The 5,064-nt window shown below is 41.3% G+C and overlaps 1 long non-coding RNA gene across 1 annotated transcript; it reads left to right on the top strand.

Moving 5' to 3' along the window:
• Positions 1 to 4,131: 4,131 nt before the first annotated feature.
• LOC138900697 (uncharacterized) lies at positions 4,132 to 4,720 on the top strand. The gene is made up of 2 exons (XR_011411857.1): positions 4,132 to 4,180; positions 4,598 to 4,720. It is a non-coding gene; the product is annotated as an uncharacterized lncRNA (long non-coding RNA).
• The last annotated feature ends 344 nt before the right edge of the window (positions 4,721 to 5,064 follow it).

The following is a 5,064-nucleotide window of genomic DNA, read 5'->3' as shown; positions in this document are numbered from 1 at the left end:
GGATCACCATGGACTTTGTAGTTTGGCTCCCACGGACTTTGAGGAAGTTCGATGCTATTTGGGTTATTGTGGATCGACTGACCAAGTCCACGTACTTCATTCCAGTTGGTACTACTTACTCTTCAGAGCGGTTAGCTGAGATTTACATCTGAGAGATCGTTCGCCTGCATGGTGTCCCAGTTTCCATCATTTCAGATAGGGGCACTCAGTTCACATCGCAGTTTTGGAGGTCCGTGTAGCGAGAGTTGGGTACTCAGGTTGAGTTTAGCACATGTTTTCACCCTCAGACGGACAAGCAGTCCGAGCGCACTATTCAGATATTGGAGGACATGTTGCGTGCTTGTGTCATTGACTTTGGGGGTTCATGGGACGAGTTTATGCCACTCGCGGAGTTTGCATATAACAACAGTTATCAGTCGAGTATTCAAATGGCTCCGTACGAGGCTTTGTATGGGAGGAGGTGTAGATCTCCGGTCGGATGGTTTGAGCCGGGTGAGGCTAGGCTCTTAGGTACAGACTTGGTCCAGGACGCATTAGATAAGGTGAAATTGATACAGGAGCGGCTTCGCACGGCGCAATCTAGGCAGAAGAGATACGTGGATAGGAAGGTCCGTGATGTGTCTTTTATGGTTGGGGAGAAGGTTTTGCTGAAGGTATCACCCATGAAGGGTGTTATGAGATTTGGGAAGAGGGGGCAAGTTGAGCCCCCGGTTCATTGGGCCTTTTGAGGTGCTTCAGAGGATAGGGGAGGTGGCGTATAAGCTTGCCTTGCCACCCAGCTTGTCGAGTGTGCATCCAGTGTTCCATGTTTTCATGCTCTAGAAATATATTGGAGATCCGTCCCATGTTTTGGATTTCAGCACGGTTTAGTTGGAGGGTGATATGACTTATAATGTGTAGCCGGTGGCTATTTTGGATCGGCAGGTTTGAAAGTTGAGGTCAAAGGATATAACTTCAGTGAAGGTGCAATGAAGAGGTCAGCCTGTGAAGGAGGCCACCTGGGAGACCGAGCAGGAGATGCGGAGCAGATATCCACACATATTCGAGACTCCAGGTATGTTTCTAGACCCGTTTGAGGACAAACAGATGTTAAGAGGGGGGGATGTAACGACCCGGCCGGTCGTTTCGAGAGTTATAGCCCTATTTTCCCCATTTCTACTTATTTTTATGTTATTAAGCTATATTATATTATATCGGGTTAGTTGGTTCGGGTCCGGAAAGAACTCGAAGTGAAATGAGACACTTAGTCTCATAATTGAAAATTTTAAGTTAGAAAAGTGGACCGGATATGGACCTATATGTAAACGATATCGGATTTGAATTCTGATAATTCCAATAGCTCTGTATGGTGATTATGGGCTTAGAAGCGTGTCTGGAATATTATTTGGAGGTCCGTAGAGGAATTAGGCTTGAAATGCCGAAAGTTTAATTTTTGAGAAGTTTGACCGGGGGGTTGACTTTCTAATATCGGGGTCGGAATCCAATTTTGAAAATTGAGATACCTCTGTTATGTCATTTATGACTTGTGTGCAAAATTTGAGGTCAATCGGACATGATTTGATAGGTTCCTGAGTCGTTTGTAGAAATTAGAAATTTCAAAGTTCATGAGGCTTGAATTGGGGTGTAATTCATGGTTTTTGCATTGTTTGAGTTGATTTGAGGGTTTGACTAAGTCCGTATGATGTTTTAGGATTTGTTGGTATATTTGGTTGAGGTCCTGAGGGGCTCGGGTGAGTTTCAGATGGTTAACGGGTTTGATTTTTGGACTTGGAACTCTGCTGGAATTTTTCTGATACACCATCTGGTTTCCTTCATCGCGTTTGCGAGTGGAGCCTCGCGTTCGCGAAGAGGAACTGAAAGGCTGGCAATATTTTCTCTTCGCGTTCGGGAAGGGTGGACTGGGTGTGCATCGCAAACGCGAGAGGTGTTACGCATTCGCGAAGAAGAGAGAAAGCAGTCGAAGACCCCAGGCAATTGGTTTACGCGTTCACGTAGGGGGTGTCGCGTTCGCGTAGTGAGGGGGAACGAAGCATCGCGTTCGTGATGGGTTAAACGCGTTCGCATAGAAGGCATTGAGGCAGAGGCATTTTGTGCTTCGCGAACGCGAGGGTGATGTCGCGTTCGCAAAAGAGGAATTTGGACGGGAGTTATTTTGTGCTTCGCAAACGCGAGGCACTGACCGCGTTCGCGAAGAAGAAAAGTATGGGCAGTGAGTTTAAGTTCTGAAAATGGGACAGTTTTTGGCAATTTGGAGCTCGGAATTGAGGCGATTTTTGGTGATTTTCAGAGGAAACAATGGGGTAAGTGTTCTTAACTTAATATTGATTAAATTACCTGAATCCATGGTTGTTTTTATCATTTAATAGGTAAATTGAGTTGGGAAAAATTTGGAAACCTCTTGGTTTAAATTGAAGATTTGAGGGTCGAGTTGGGGTCGGATTTTGGCAAAATTGGTATGGTTAGACTGTTAAATGGGCTTCCGAATTTTGTAACTTTTGTCGAGTTCCGAGGATTTTTGAGTTAATTTTTGGATATTTATAGAAAATCATTATTTTCTTATGGAATTAATTCCAATGAATTTTATTGACTGAAACGAATTATTTATGACCAGATTCGAGGCGTTGGGAGACGAATTCACGAGGAAAGGACATTGTAGAATAAGAATTTCGCGATTTAAGGTAAGTAACGATTGTAAATCTTGTCCTGAGGGTATGAAACCCCGAATTTTGTATCATTATACTATTTTTAGTGACGCACATGCTTGGTAACGGCCGTGTGGGCGTGCACTATTGGGGATTTGTGACTTGGTCCGTCCCGTAGCAACTGTAAAGTTGCATACTTTGTTGAAACCATATGATACTTATATGTTTTAGAAAGAATTTCTGTAAATTGGGCTGAATGCCATGTTTGGGCCTTGCGCCAATGCTGTTTGGACCCTTAGGGGCTGTTTCTTACCATTCTCTCATTGTTTTTGATTGAAAATCTATACTCAGTCATGTTTATACTTGTTTACCGCATAACTCAGTTTCATGACTCTATTTGATGCATATAAATGTTTTGGACCGAATGCCCTATTTTACTTAAATGCCCGAGTGGCTTGAGAGGTTTATGACTGGGTGAGGCCAAGGGCCTGATTTGTGAGGATGAGTGTGGATCGGGGCTGCCCGCCTGCAACATACTTTATTGTTATGGCACGTGAGTTTTCCATGCAGCACGTGAGTTGTCCGTGCGGATTATAGCGCTTGGGTTGAAGGAGCCCCTCCGGAATCTATACACATCCCAAGTGAGCGCAGGTACCTACTCAGTGCGAGTGTCGAGTGCCGAGTACTGAGTGACTGGGAGGCATGAGTGATTGTGAGGTATGCCCGAGTGGCAAGAGTGATTGTGAGGTATGCCTGAGTGGCACGAGTGACTGTGAGGTTTGCCCAAGGGGCTGTTTATGAGTGATGTTTTGCCTGATGGGTTGTTTATGATTTCATCTTTTTAGCTCACTTTTGCATTGAGCCTTTGTTTGAAAAACTGTTGGAAAAATATCTTTAAATGATTTTTACTGGAACCGGGTTTAAACGAGATGATTTGATTCAAACACTGATTTTTAAAGCATGTTGTACTTTACTGAGATTTCATGATATGAACGTTATATGCTTTATTGCTCGTCACTACTGCTAAGTCTTTATTTATTATTGTTACTTACTGAGTTGGCGTACTCACGTTATTCCCTACACCTTGTGTGCATATTCAGGTGTAGCTGGACACGGTATCGGTTATTGAGTGTTCTGGTTGCAAATTTTCTTGGAGATAGCAAGGTAGTTGTTTGGCGATCGCAACCCCTGATCTTCTACCTCTTATCTTCCTCTAGTTGTATTTAGTTATTTTTCAGGCTGAGTTAGCCTTGATATTGTTAGACAGTTTTGTAGTAAATTCTCATGACTAGTGACACCCCGATGTCTGGCTTTTCTTTCCGCACTTTTATTTTGATTGTAACTCATTTACGAAGGTTTTTATGTTAAATAACATTGAAATTATATTTGAAATAAAATTATCAGTTTGTTTTGGAAATGAATCGGCTTTCCTAGTTCCACGATAGGCGTCATCACGACAGGGGTTAGTTTGGGTCGTGACAGCTGCTTCTTCCCAGTTATCAGAGATTTATTTTCTTCTTTTGCTTTGCTGCTTCAAGGTGCTGATTTCAATCTCTTTTGATGTATCAGTTTTTTAAATGTCATAATGTCAAGAAATCTGCAATCATGGGTTACTTATGTGTTTGATAAATTCTCCTTGTAGCTATTAATCACTTATGTTCGAACCAATGCTCTTTTCTATTTGAGTTTATGCATGAAGTTTGTGTTAATCATGTTGAATTCGTATCTGAATTTATTAGATCTAGTTTGCGTGATTCTCATCTCGTTTGGTTGTTTTATTCCTGATAAACATTTTTTTTTACTAGTATGCCTTCTGTTAAGTGTTCAACTCGTCAGTTATTTGGTGATTAGCATCAAAGTGAGTCAAACTCTGTTGTGCCTTCTTTAAAGCTGATTAAAAGCTGATTTAAAATCCTGTGGGTATTTGTATTAGGAATTATGTTTTTGCAGACTAGGTCATAGCTCAAGCAACTCTCTTTATCTAGAGAATCGCTATTTTTCAAGGTCTAAAGGATTTGCTGGAGAAGTTTGTAATAGTTCGACTTGAAATCAAAGCATAGAATCAGAAGTTTGTAACACATGTAGCACTATATTACTCATTAGTTTCAGTTTTGCTATAATATGGAGTTTGTAATTTACTAATCACAAGTTGAGTTACATGCTGTAAAAAATATTTGAAATAGAAAACGGTGACTGACAATGTAGATGATTTTCGAATAAGGTTTTGACGTAATGGGTTCATTATGTAAATCTGGGTCTACTTGCGTTAATGTTAGAGACCCAATATGGCTATTTCTGATTTGTTTCCTTATTGAGTTTGAAATCTTGAAGTGTTGACAGATGTATGAGCCTTCTATATGAGATTAGAATCAATGTTTATTATGTTTAAGCATGGTGTTAGGCTAGATGGGTAGTAACAATT

The sequence above is a fragment of the Nicotiana tomentosiformis genome, chromosome 11 (genome assembly GCF_000390325.3).
Source record: "Nicotiana tomentosiformis chromosome 11, ASM39032v3, whole genome shotgun sequence".
Taxonomy (NCBI): domain Eukaryota; kingdom Viridiplantae; phylum Streptophyta; class Magnoliopsida; order Solanales; family Solanaceae; genus Nicotiana; species Nicotiana tomentosiformis.
Note: the sequence above shows the minus strand (reverse complement) of the source record. Positions and strands in the feature narration are given on the sequence as shown.